The sequence below is a fragment of the Onychomys torridus genome, chromosome X (genome assembly GCF_903995425.1).
Source record: "Onychomys torridus chromosome X, mOncTor1.1, whole genome shotgun sequence".
In the NCBI taxonomy this organism is placed as follows: Eukaryota; Metazoa; Chordata; class Mammalia; order Rodentia; family Cricetidae; genus Onychomys; species Onychomys torridus.
The window spans coordinates 75,312,921-75,327,967 of NC_050466.1; the positions used below are offsets into that span (position 1 = coordinate 75,312,921).

Sequence of the window (15,047 nt, forward strand, 5' to 3'; positions counted from 1 at the left end):
CATGTGGAATGTGGAACTTAAGGGTTTATATTTCCAAGTAAAGTGCTCTGAATACAACAGGAATAATCAGAGCCAGGGAACAAAAAAAATCTCTTTATGATGCTGTGTTCCTAAATGGTATGATGATGTTTCTAACTGGAAATACAATCAACATGTTGGCTTATAAGAATGTAATATAATTAATCTATTCAGTCAAAATAGATGGAGCAACTCTGTGTATTAGGCATCAGACTAAGTACTGAGAATTTATCATAAAATAAGTCTCTTGTTTTATGAATCACAATAAAACCGGAAGAGAAGGATGATAAGCCAGTGAAAAGAAAATGCATTGTCTCAATTATAAGTGCTTTGAGAGAGATGTAGTCTACAGATTCATGCCAAGTGGCTTAGGACTAAAGGCAGAAAGGCAAGCCCTAGTATTATCCCTTGCAAACATACCTGCATTTTAATGGACTCTCCAGGTGATTCCTGCACACACAGGAGTGTGAGAAACATAGTTTCAGAGAAAATGAAAAAGGGAGAAAATGGGTAAATGGATGGGAACAAGGGTATTTTTGTTAGAAGTGTAGCTAGGCAAGCTAGTATGGCCTGAAAACATCAGAAAGGTGGTGGCAGAGAGTGAACATTGTGTATGAACAGAAATTACAATGGGAAGAACAAAAAGTCACAGCTGCCACACTGAGGAAGGCACTAGAGTAGGAGGGTGGTAATCACAAAGGATATTGAGCCTGCAGCAGAGGCTACATAAATAGCAAGAAGAGCATTGAAGGAAGCCAATATTGTCAGGCCCCTGCTCAACTTACTCCCTGTAAGCCATCTCTGGCTCCTGGCTTCCCCCTACCATTCCTGCTATATTGTGACCAGTAGGGAGTCTGACCTTGAACTCAGCTCTGAGCTGCTGGGAAGAGTTGGCAGCACTAGGGCCAAAGTTGGTAAAGTGAGAGAGGACTTTTCTCCAAAAGGGGTTTTTTATCTCCTCCAGCAAACTGACAAAAATCTGGGCTTAAAGTCAGCATACAGAACACACAAATGTTGAGTGAAAAGTATCAACAGGGAATCAGAATGTGCTTTTATTCCAAGACAGGTTTTCTCATGCTGTAGTTTAAGCATCAGAATTAAGAATTATTTGTATTCTTGGTTTTTTGACACATAGTAATTTAATCTAAACTGCACTATTTTAAAAATTCTAATTTTCTAACATGATTTGATTATGTGATTATTATTCTCTATTATAATGTGACAGGGTTTGTAATTTACCATGATGGTTTCCCAAAGTCCTCATCTTACATGCATAGCTTCATTTACATTAGGTCTTAATCCCTGCAAAAATTATAAAGTAAATATGATTATACACAACTTTTTAAAAGGTTAAAAACCCAAGGAATAGAAGGAATATTGCTAGATTAAGACCACATGGCTACAAAACAAGAGAGATAGGATTCTAATGCAATTACATCAAGTGGTGACTTGTTTTGTTACTGTATCTTACACTATCTGTCCATCCTACAACACAGTAGAAATTCTAGGTAAAAGCAGCAAGCAAGAAGTTAATGCTAATTTAATGCACTCTTAGATTTCTAGGGGATAATAGCAACCTGCATTGTTGTGTCTTAAAATCAGTTTTCTCTGAATTTCTTAGAAAACTAGAATGCTGAGCCTGGAATAATTGTTGAAATTGTCATCTGGCTGAATAGTTTTCTTTTGCATGTGTGGAGACTGAGGTTCAAATTGGCTTTTGATTTGATTTGATTTCATTTTTTTTTTCAAAGTAGCCTTTTTAAAACACTAAAGCAAGATTCCCTGTGGCTGTTTATCTCCATTATATAATATGATGCAGTGGTCTTGTCTGAGCTATAAAAATTGTTCAAATTATACCACAAGAGCATTTGCTCAGCTATGTTCATATCAGCATTGGTTGTAATAGCCAGAACCTGGAAACAACCTAGATGCCCTTCAACTGAAGAATGGATAAAGAAAATATGGTACATATACACAATGGAGTACTACTCAGCAGAGAAAAACAATGACATCATGAGGTTGGCAGGCAAATGGATGGATCTAGAAAAAAATCATCCTGAGTGAGGTAACCCAGACTCAGAAGGACAAACACAGTATGAACTCACTTATAGGAGGATACTAGATGTAAAACAAAGATGACTAGACTGCTACACAACTCCAGGGAGGCTACCTAGAAAACGGGACCTAGGAAAGACACAGGGATTGCCTAATGACAGAGAAATGGATGAGCTCTACATGAACAACCTGGATGACAGTGGGAGTAATGAAGGGCAAGGTTTGAGGGAAAGAGAGCTTAGGGGAGCAGGAGATCCCAGCTGGATCAGGAGCAGAAAGGGAGAACAAGGAATAACAGACCATGATAAATGATGACCACATGAGAACAGGAATAGGCAGAGTGCTGGAGAGGTCCTCAGAAATCCACAATGATATATCCTCTGTAGACTGCTGGCAATGTTCGAGAGAAAGCCTGATCTGACCTAGTTTGGTGATCAGATGGCCAAACACCCTAAAGATCATGCTGGAACTCTCATCCAATAACTGATGGAAGTGGTTGCAGAGATCCTCAGCCAGGCCCCAGTTGGAGCTCCAGGAGTCCAATTGTCGAGAAAGAGGAGGAACTGTAAGAGCATGAATTGTTGAGACAAAGACTGGAGAGGTACAGGGACAAATAGCCAAATGAATGGAAGCACATGAATTATGAACCAAAGGCTGTCGAGCCCCCATCTGGATTAGGCCCTCTGGATAAGTGAGACAACTGAATAGCTTGAACTGTTTGGGAGGCATCCAGGCTGTGGGATCAGGACCTGTCCTTAGTGCATGAGCTGGCTGTTTGGAACCTTGGGCTTACACAGGGACACATGCTCAGCCTGGAAGGAGGGGACTGGACCTGCCTGTACTGAATCCACCAGGTTTAAATGAATCCCCAGGGGAGTCTTGGCCCTGGAGGAGATGGGAATGGAGGGGATGTGATGGAGAGAAGGTGGGGGTGAGGGCGGGAGGGGGGAGGATGGGGGAACCCATGGCTGATATGTAAAATTAAAACACAAATATAATAAATAAATAAATAAATAAATAAATAAATAAATAAATTGTTCTGATTTACAAGAAAAAAATGGTTATGCTCTCAAAAAATGTTTGAAATGTTTTGATGATCTTATACATTTGGGTGTTTCAATTACGTATTATTATGTAAATCACTCCAAAGCTTAGTGACCTAAAGCAATTATTACTTACTTGCTTTTAATTCTGTGACTCCCCATTTTTACTGTGATCAGATGCATGATTATTGTGATCATCCCACCTAGTATAAGCTATCTGAATGCAATCCTTCAGCATCTGATGAGCTAGGATGTCTAAATCTGTCTCCTTGTATGTCTGAGATGTGGATATTCTCTTGATGTCCTCACCCCTTTATACAGCCCAGCTTTCTCTGGGAGGCTTGACTCTGGTAGGCATATAACCTCTGGTATGGCTTCATTCTGTGATGCTCTTAAGACAGTCTTCCTCTAAGATGGGGAAGATGGAAGCTTAAAGATCTCATGATGCTTAGACTTTGATGTTTATATATTACTTCTCCTCAGCCCAGATGAGGGGTAGGCTCATGATTATCCCTTAAAAGAAGTGTTACATTGTTAACATGAATGCTTGGACAGGAAAATTGATGGTAGCCATCTTTATATATAAAGTACCACATTTTTGACAAACAAAAGACACAAGTGTTGATTTGCACCCAGTGCCCTATGTCAGTGGTTTACAAATTTCACCATGCAAAAAGAAAACATCACTTTCTTACTAAAGTGCAGAATATGTGCATTCTACCTTATAGTTTCTGATTCAGTTAAGTTTGAGGTCAAGGTCATATCTCTAAAAGGTTGAAAGGTGAGGCCAATGTTGGTGATCTTAGGAACACAGTCTGAAAACTCCTGCACCAGGCCTTGATTGCTTGTGAAAATTTATCTTTCCACCTACTGCTTTGTGAACCTCATTGAGGGTTCCAGTGAAATCCAGTGTTGTGACTGCCAAGGGAACTTCCTTATAATTCCAGCATTTTCCCATCTCTGTCTTTCCTGACCAAGGACTTTGTAGTTTAGAAGTTCAAGGAAGTAGAAATCACAACAACCAGGCAATATTGATCCAGAAGAGTACCGCTGTATTCTTAGCAGATAGTTATGGGGAGAATATCAATGCTTCTATGAAGTTTCTCTACAGAAAGTTAGGGACATTTTTAGCCAGCCAGCCAGGACTCAGCAATGGTCTGAAGGCCTGTATGCAGATGGTATCAAAGAGGCAGCAAATCTGGTGGTAAATGTCACTGTGAGTTGTTTCTTATCCACCAGCTGCTAGACCTCAGAACATTCATGTTCTACAGAACCCCACTTAGCATTTTCAAAATAAATCACACAGAAAACATTTTTCATATGAATGCTCCAAGTGGGGAAATGTGATGCAACTATGTCAGAACAAGAGCTATGAAATGATTTGAATGTTGTATAGGGACAGAAAAAGCCAGTTTATAGTGGTTTGTTGTTGATTAAATATTTGTGAAATAATTCTTCCTGTAATTAATTTTAGAGGTAGTAAAAGTCAAGTGCAAATCTGAAAGTACACTATCAGAAGTAAAAATAGCTGACATTCTAGCTGGGTGTGTTGACATAGTTGGGAGGCACAGCCAGGCTGATATCTGTGAGTTTGAGACCAGCCAAGAATACTTAGAGAATTCCAGGATATCCAAAACTACACAGAGAGATTCTGTCTCACTCCACCACCCCCCAAATATCCTAAAGTCTAATTTCAGTTGTGCTACTAAATCAGCACTCAGTGTAGAACAGCAAATATGCATTATCAGCTTTGTCAGTCATGTGGTCAACTCTAACCATATACTAAAAATAGCCACACTATAGACATTGCATGAACATGGTATGGCTCTGTCATAGTGACACCTTATTTACAGGAACGAAGTGAATGGCATAGAGCCTAATCTGCACCTCCTTAACACTTTGCTTCCTCTTACCATAGAAGGAACTTGACCGCTTATAGAATACGTTGGATTCCTTGAGGAAGAAACATCAGTGGAACAACACTTAAATACTGTTGCAGAGAATCTGGAGATTAAATCTTCTGTCTTCTTTCCACTCTTGAATATGACATTTTCCAGATGTATTCCCAGCCAATGGCAATCTCACCAATTAACTTTACAGGGAAGGGACAACAGTGATTCTTTTCAATTGTGTGTTCCTGGCCCCCCTTTTATTAAAAATAGATTCTTTTCTCATGCAATATGTCCTGATTTCAAGTTCAATTTATAGCACCTGCCTGGCAACTCACAACTGTCCATAACTCCAGATGCAGAAAACATGGCATTCTTTTGGGATCTTCTTGGGTATCAGGCATGCATTTGGTGCACAGAGGTGCATGTAGGCAAAACATCCATGAGCATAGAAATATAAATAAAGCTAAAATAGGCGTGATTCACCTTTCATTAATGGGCATCAACATAGACCCATTACCTCCATGCTCCTGCTTTCTGTATGGTATTTTAAAGTTTGAGGAGCCAGTAGAATCTTTCCTAGGTATTTCAAAGTCTAAGAAGGGTACAATCATGGTCTTTTCCCTTCCTGAAAATTCTGTTATGACATATATATATATATATATATATATATATATATATATATATATATATATGAGGCAGAGTCCAACTTAATTAAAAAGGGAAGACTTTAATATTCACTGAAGTCTAATCCTATAAATGTCTGCCTAGCTACCTAAAAAAATGGGCTTCCTGTATCTGCAATGATCAGGACAGAGGGAAGAAAGGTGTATGTTTCATGTTCTCCTTCCCTTCTATGCTTCTTGCACACTAATAGCCTCTCAGAATTGTGGGGAAAGTTGCTCTCCATACCTATAGCTGCTTGGGTTGTTTCTGCTGCTGATTCAGCTTTGATTGAACCCTTCAGATAAAGCAAATCAGTGCCGAAGAGTCAAATAAATTGGTTCTTCATTCATGAGAATGAGAATTGCGGGTTGGAGACTGAACTCAGTGGTATCATGTTTGCCTAGCATGCACAAGGCTATGGGTTCTATCACCAGTACTACATATAAAAATGTGAATGCTCTGCTGAAATTATTAAAGACCACATTGTTGTTGCTGTTGTAGCTACACTGTATTAACCTTGAAACTTTCCCCAAGATATTAATACACTAGGAGAAAGATTTTATACTTAAAATATGAAGGCCCTTAATGAATGATTTTTAACAAAGCTAGAAATCATTTTAGATCATTTTCAAGATCCTTTAAAACTTTGAGCAGCTACAAAATCCCTTCAAATCTTGTCATTAATGAACTAATTTTAAAATCATGTTAGAATGCCTCAGAGAGGTAAGCTTGTTTGAAATATAAAGGGATGTATCACAATGTATAAAAAATAAATGACCATAGTAAGCATTCCTTGGACAGTCCCCAGGATTGTTCCCATTTATCAGAAAAAAAATCATTCTATTTTCTTAGTAGGAGATCCTGGTTTCAGGTTAGGTTCTTCAACAATGCTCAGTGCTTAACTGGAAAGACACAACAAAGGCATCATTGTTAGCATCCTCCACAGTGATAGACTGTGAAAGCATCAGTATTTAGATGGTAGTTATCCATTTTGTGATGATGGAGTATCCTTTCTTCTCCTGCTCTTAACCTTTTGGCAGTTTTATTTCTTGGTTACCAACTCCCAATTAGGGCTTTCCTTTTGAGTATGAACTGGTAGAGGAAGAGCAGTCCTGATCGATCAAATAATTACAGGAAAATTACCTTAACCTTACACTATTTAACTTCCTCAAAAAGAAGAAGAAGAAGAAGAAGAAGAAGAAGAAGAAGAAGAAGAAGAAGAAGAAGAAGAAGAAGACGACAAAGACAACCAGGGAAGGCCTGAACATATATTCCTCATGTTGTCTAAAATTTCACTGAACAGTTTTTAAAAGTAAATATAACTCTACTCTCCAAGAAAACAGATTCCAAAAGGAAGCTCTAGCATTATTTAGTTAAATTATAGGTTTAAAATTAGAGTCTAGTTTTGTTTGCTTTTTTTCCTAATGAGAGACAAAAATGGAAGGGAGCTATGGAGAAGCTGGAAGGAGTAAGAGGGAAAATCATAATTAGAATATGTATTGTATGTGAAAAAGCCATTTTCAATGAACTGAAGAAAACAGATTCTCAGATGTGTGATCTTAGCTTTACTATATTGAACAAAATAAATAAGCTATCTCATTGTTTTGGTTTGACTTATAAAGTAGACGTTCAATTTAATTATTCTTTTGTTAATATGGTAAAAAATATTAAAACATGAAATTGACAGAGAACTTGTCTTTGAGATACTCAGGTTAAAAATAAGGAGTGAATATATGACTTTATATAATCTTTCAAAATGAGATGCAATATTGCTTACTATAACTACTTTGTGAATTTAATAAATCAAATTTTGGTATAAGAATAAAGCATAATAGTCTGAATAACATTTGCTGAAATGATATTTCACCATTATCTTAGGAAATCCTCTAAGGAATGTCTATCTCACTCACTCCTTTGCTCTAGCTCTCTGTGCTCTCTCAGAGGCAGTCTTAGGAAAATGTCTTACTCTGTACTTAAATAATGAAGAGTCGGCAGTGGGCTGTCACTACTCATATTCAACACTACCAAATGTCTAACTCTAGTTTCTCCCTAATTAATTATTTAAGTAAAACCTGGATTTTTTTTCTCCACCATTGACTTAATTTTCATTCATTCATTGAAGTCTTACTCAAACTTTCCTTTTGTAGGGTAGAGCAGACATGTCCCCATCAACTATCAATAAAATGGCTGCTTCTAAAGACTTCAACTACTGTAATCTCCTCCCAAGCCCTTTGTATATTTTCTATATGGATTTACTGTCAAGAGCTTTAGACATTGTTGATCATTGCTGGCCTATTCATGATTCGTCCACTTTAGAAAGTCTATATACCCCTTTCCTGAAATTATTTACCATTACTATATGTGTCTACCCTTTACTAAATGACTAATATATAGCAGGAAATGTCTTGAACAACTTCACAGTTATATTTACTTCAGATTAAGTCAGTTGTTCCATATAATTATAATGCTTGAGATATTAAACAGTCACATTTTCTAGCTGTTTAGTCATCAAATCTGAACCCAAGCCTCCAGCCTATGGCTTTGATCTCAGTGCTTCCCAGTGTACCTACATGTTTCACTTTTTCCTCCTAAAAATAGCTTTATCTTCAGAATCTCAATGATAAATCCTATTTTGTTAAGACTATAATATGCAGGGAAGGGGAGGTGACTTAGCAGTTAGGAACATTTACTGACTTTTCATTGGACTAATTTTGGTTCCTAGTACATACACTGAGTGGCTCACAACCAACCACCTGTAACTCCAGCTCCATGGGGTCCTTCATACTCTTTGGATATTTGTGGGAACCTGAACTCACATGTACATACCCACACATACATACACATAATTAAAATAAAATTTAAAATTCAATATGGCAGTTTCTCAGAAAACTAGGAATCAATCTATGAAGGACTCAGTTATGCCACTCTTTGGCAGATACCCAGAGGAAGCTCAATCATACCAGAAAGACACTTGCTCACCTATATTCATAGCAGCTTTATTTGTAACAGCCAGAACCTGGAAACAACCTAGATGTCCCACAACTGAGGAATGGATAAGAAAATATGGGACAGTTATACAATGGAGTACTACTCAGCTCTTAAAAATCATGAAATTTGAAGACAAATGGATGGAACTAGAAAAAAATCATCCCGAGTGAGGTAACCCAGACCCAGAAAGACAAACATGATATGCATTCACTCATAAGTGGATATCAGCTGTAAAATAAAGGATAATTATACTACAGTCCACAGACTCAGAGAGTCCAGGTAACAAGGAGTGTTCATGGGGGGACACCCAGATCTTCCTGGGAAGGAGAAATAGAAGAGACTCTAAGAGTGGACTGTGGGCAGGTGGAGATGAGAACATGAGCAATCAGGTTGGGGGAGCATGGAGGGAAAGAGTACTGAAAGAGACCACTGAAAGGGCAATAATTTTAGAGTCAGGTAAAACCTTGGCACAAGGGAATCTCCCAGTAATTTACAATGATGATCCCAGCTAATCCTCCTAGCAATAGCAGATATGTAGCCTGAACTGGTCATCTCCTGTGACCAGATAAGACTTTAAGTGGAGGGAGCAGGAAACTAACTCAGGCACATAACCTGCAACCTACAGTTTGTCCTACCTTTGGGATGTGCTGTGGTAAGAATGGCCTAGAGATTGAGGGAGTGCAACCAATGATTGGTCTATAACCCATTCCAGGAGAGTAATCCCGCCCCTGGCACTGCTTGGAATACCAGGAACTACAGGATGTATGATCCAGAGACCTAAGATATAACCAAAGATGACTGGAGGGGGAAAATATCAATGTAATGATGCCTCTCGATATTCTTCCATATTCATAGATTGGTGCCTAGCCCAGTTGTCATCAGAGAGGCTTCATTTAGCAACTGATGGGAACAGATGTAGACTCACATGTGGCCACACATTAGGCAGAACTCGGGGAATCCTGTAGAAGTGGGGATGGGGAATTGTAGGAGCCAAATGGGTCAAGGACACCACAAGAAAACCCAGAGTCAACTAAGCTGGGCTTATTTGGACTCATGGAGGCAGAACTGACGATCAGGGATCCTGCATGGCCCTCTGCATATATATTACAGTTGTATAGCTTGGTCCTCTTGTGGGACTCCTAACAGTGGGAGCAGGGACTGTCTCTGACTCTTTTACTAGGTTTTGGGACCCTACTCCTCATACTGGGTTACCTTGCCCAGCCTCAATACATGGAAAGGTGCTTAGTCTTACTGCAACTTGATATACCTTGTTTTGTTGATACTCAGGGAGACATGCCCTTTCCTGAACAGAAAGGAAGAATGGATTGGGTGTGGGGACAGAGTGTGTGGCTTGACTGGGAGGAGAGGAGGGATGTAAAATAAGGAAAAACAAAACAATACTATTCATCAAATAGGGATGTCCTATAATTTTGATGCCAATCTCCAATCCTCATCTATCCATTTCATTTCTGAACTCATTTTCATGACTGTGTCTTCATATCTAATTTGAGAACCTTTTAACTTGCCATCTTCTTCTAAAACAGTATAATTTACCCTCTCAATTTTATTATTTGAAAGGGAATGTTTATCTTATCTCTAACACCCTGTCAGCCCCAAATGAGTTCATTATATACTTTGCATAAGAATCATAATATTTAGGTACCATTGTTATAGCATTAACTATACCAGTGCCCAAATTATACAACAGAAAAAAATAGCAAAAAATGATGATACCTCAGGTCTTGCTTCAGCAATAATTTATCTTGCCCTCAAAAAACTCAATGCTTTCCAACATTAAAATGGGAGGACTGAAGTAATATAAATGTTAAGTGCAATATTGAAAGTTAAAAATGTAATTTAATTCTTGATATCATCTATGTTTCCAGGGTTAGTATTTTATTATTATAGAAATTTATGGAAAAGGTATAAATAAACACTATGTAATGTTCACTGTGGATTAAAAGTGGAGAAGATGATTTTCTACCTTATACTAAAATGGGTGAGAAAAGCCCTCTCTTTAACCAACATGCTTTAGTGCTATGGTTTTGATGATAAACATTTTGTTTACTATGTCCAACATGATCAAAAGAGAAGTTCTATTTGGTTTCCTGCTCAGTCTTCTTTTAAACTGCTACTCTATGTTTAACAAATAAGGACATGACTCAAAATTGAATTTTGCACCTTGATTTGAGTTTTTTTCCAAGGTTAAGACCTAGTTTCACAGGAAATTTCATGTTTTCCAGTATAGTTGACATTCACTCCCACTAGCTGAAAGACAAACCTGTCTAATAAAGCATTCAGATTCAATTTGCTGTCTGCATACAGCTGGAGGAATCTCTGGAGGTCACTCAGCATGCTCTACAAGCCCAACAGGGAGAAGTAATGGAAAGATTCTGGTTTAAGAGCTGACAGTACCCCTTCTAAGCTCCTTGAATGTGAATATAATAAGCAAGTTTATAGACACAAATCTCTATGATTCTAGGGATTTCCATCTTGATCTCTGACTCTGAGAAACATTTAAATGCATGGATTTGTGTCTATTATCTGGATGAATAAATGCTTCATATTGAGTATGTTGAAGAAACTGTGCTCTACCAACAAAGGTCTTATGTAAATCAGGCAAAACAACAGTCACTTCATGTTTAACTCTGTTAGAGGGTCTCTGCAGTCCTACTGTTTCATTCTATTCCAGTAACACATAGGCAGATCATACTGTTTTCAAAAATTATACCCTACATTCATTTCAATTATCCCTCTGGTTTTTCCATTGACCCAAATGTACCTAATATTTATCTTAGAGCTAGCATGCATTAATGTCTTTCCCTACAGCAGACAATGGCTAAATATTCTTTGTGTGTGTTGTTGTTTTAAATCTTATAACCTCCTTATGAGATTCATGCCACATTACTTTTCTTAGTTTTTCATAGGTAAGAACTAAAGCCTAGACTAAATGGTTATCCCCAAGAGACTTGTATACTAATAACTATGCACTCAAAGCCCTGAGTTCATTAAATTCTCCTCTTTTAAAAGGTATCCCTGTCTTTGACCTTTATGTTAAATATGCTGGGTCTTGGCCACAAAATCTGTGAACATAGCCAATATGTATAGACTACTGTATTGTCTATGCTTATATGAATTGATTTTTCTGACAATGTTTAACAGGAGTCCTCCATCTTCCTCCCCATCCTTTCTTTCTTGACATCAAAATCTTAAAATTAAAGCAAAGTGGGTGGATTTGGGTCTTAAAGCTTACAATTAGCCCCAAGGGATGGAAGTGATTTCAGTAAAAAAACTTACATAGCTTTTGAGTATTTATGTTTTTCTCCTCTGGAATTTAAGAGGGTCCAGAGACTGCAAAAGACGTTGAGATGATAGGCCTGCTTCTCCCTCAGTGTTAATATTTAGCTTTATTTTTTTCTCCCTGTCTATTTTCTGTTTGTCAAAGGTCAGTCAGTACAGCAGTTGTGTTTTTTTTTTATGTGTATATATATATATATTTCAGGAAAACACTTTGAGTTGCTATAGTCCAGTACCCTGCTAATTTCAGAAATTAATGAAATGTATTTAAACAGCACTTTATTTAATCTATTCTTAATAAAATGCACAACACATGTTGGTTTATGTGTTTATGTTGAGACCTGATACTCTAAAAAATCACATAATTGAGTAGTTGTGATGATTAAATGAACCCCATTGTATAGTAAAGCTCTATAAGAAAGAAATGAATTTTGGCTGCAACTTCATCCAATCAAAATATAGATCAGAAGCCTAATGTTTGTCACAAATTCTAGAAAGCCAGCCCTTATGTTTTTTGGTTGTCCCTGCCACACCCTTTGCCTTTTATCTCTATCTTCAACCAGTTAGCTCCTCTCCCCATTGTCATCCTTCCCATCATTACTTCTTAGAATTTCATTTCTGAGTTCACAAAGTATGGAAACGGAGCAGGCTATTGTTTTTCTCTACTAGCTAGTGACCTAATGAAACATGCATCTAGATTCAAATTTATTTTCCTTATCTTGTTAAAGCTGAGTTGCTCTAGTAAAAGCTACTGTGATAAAGACAGTGGGTACAAGGAGTTTTAAAAGTGAATGAGTAATCATACCTGGACAGACAAGATGAGGTCCCTATTAAACCATGTTAATGGATACATACTCAAGGAATAAAGTGAAGATGGCAGAGTCACTAAATGAATGAGATTGGTCAGACTATACTTGCATATAATTAAAAGATGTTATGATTTTAATCAGTGAAACTCAAGATGGAAATAAATAGTAATATCTGCATGATCATAACTATTATTGCCTATTTTGATCTTTAAAATGCCTCCAAAGAATGAAAATTATTTTACTGCCATTGAAGAAATTGAATAGACTGAAGTAAGTTTTTTACTTCCTGTTTCTAGTCTGCTGTTCTTTTTTACTACAATAATGAGATCAGGAATTGATTTTCCAAATAACAGCATACTGTAATTGAGCAATGCCTTTTAAAGCAGGGATGATGTATTTTAAGGTAACTAAAAACATCTCCCTTTTATTTATAATGTAAGAGTAGAGTAGAGGTTTATAAAATCACCATTTAAGCAACAGATATCGATTAATAAAGAAGATCATCCAAACAAAATTTTTAATCAGAGATTTTCAGTTTATTATCTATAGAGCCAGATAATAATTGTTCTTGGCTTTTTGGGTCAAAAAATCTGCCAGTGTCATCTAACTGTACTATTGAAATACAAAACCCACCCTAGAGATTTTCTAAATGAACAAAAGTGATTATGTTCCAAAAAATCTTTATTTACAAAACTGAATGATGTAACAGACTTGGATCACAAATTGCCATTTCCTGATGTCTCTTTAAAAACAAACCAATGAAAACCTTTTATTTTCTGCATACATTACATCCTGACCACAGTTTCTTCTCCCTCCATTTCTTCCAGTCCCTTGGACCACCTCCCTTCTCTCCAAGATCTTTTCTTCCTCTTCCTCCTCCTCCTCTTCCTCCTGCTTTTCCTCTTCCTCTTCTTCTTCTCCTCCTCCTCCTCCTTTTCCTCCTCCTTTGTTTCCTTTTAAGAAAAAAAGAGCTGGTCTCCCAGCAATATCCACCAAACATGGCCTAACAAAGTACAATAAAACCAGGCACAAAGCTTCATGTGGCAACCTAATAGTAAGAAAAAGGTCCTAAGCTAAGGAAACAAGTCAGAGGCCATCCCTACTCCCACTGTTATGAGTCCCCAAGAACATCAAGCTGCACAACCATAAGGTATATGCAGAGGACCTAGGTCAGACCCATATTGTGTCTGTGTTTGGGATTTCAGTTTGTGTGAGCCCCCATAAACAATGCTTAATTGATTCTTTGGGTCGTGTTCTTGTGGTGTCCTTGACACCTCTGTGAGGCTCCTATAACCCTTCCTCCCCATCATCTTCTGTGGGGTTCCCCTGGCTCCCTGTATTATTTGGTCTCTGAATCTGCTCCCATCAGTTGCTGGATGATACCCCTTGATAACGTTGGGCTATGTACAGATTTATAAAGTGTTGCAGAATATGATTAAGAATCATTTATTTTTTTTGTACTCATGTTTGATTCTATCTTATAAGCAGGACAGATTGTATGTCAACATTTTGTGGTTGGGTTGATATCTTGTCCTACTGCTAGGAGCCTTGCCTACAAATAGAAGATGGGAACTTTGGGCTCTATATTCCCCATCACTAGAAGACTTCACTAGGATTGCTCTTGTACATTTCAGGGAGTTTCCACTGTACTAGGTTTTTACATTGCCCTCTAAATGCCCCCCAATCCCCTTATCTCTCCCAATACTCTTTCCCTCCCCATTGCCTGATCCCTCCTATTCCCAACTGCATATACTCCAAGACCACCATAAAATCTATTCCATTTCCTCTTCCCAGGGGGAATACATGAGCCCCCACCTTGAGCCCTCCTTGTTATATATCCTCTCTGGATCTGAAGAATACAGCATGATTATCCTTTACTTAATAGCTAATGTCCACTTACAGCTGAATATATACCATGTTTGTCTTTCTGAGTCTGGGTTACCTCACCCAGAATGAGATTTTCTTGCTCCATCCATTCACCTGCAAATTTCATGGTGTCATTGTTTTTTTACAACTGAGTAATATTCCATTGTGTAAATGTAGCATGTTTTATTTATCCATTCTTTCATTGAGGGACATCTAGGTTGTTTCCAATTTGTGACTATTAGGAAATAAGGCTGCAATGAGCATGGCTGAGCAAGTGTCCTTGGGGCAGGATAGAGTGTCCTTTGGATATATGCCCAAGAGTGGTATAGCTGCATATTATATTAAAGTAGATAGATTCCCAGTTTCCTGAGGAACTTCGATATTGATTTTCACAGTGGCTGTACAAGTTTTCACTC

At 37.7% G+C, this 15,047-nt stretch overlaps 1 protein-coding gene across 4 annotated transcripts in view; it reads left to right on the forward strand.

Annotated features, from left to right (window-relative positions):
• Positions 1-15,047, forward strand: part of Dmd (dystrophin) — a 1,920,150-nt gene that overhangs the window by 1,251,848 nt on the left and 653,255 nt on the right. The window lies entirely within an intron of this gene.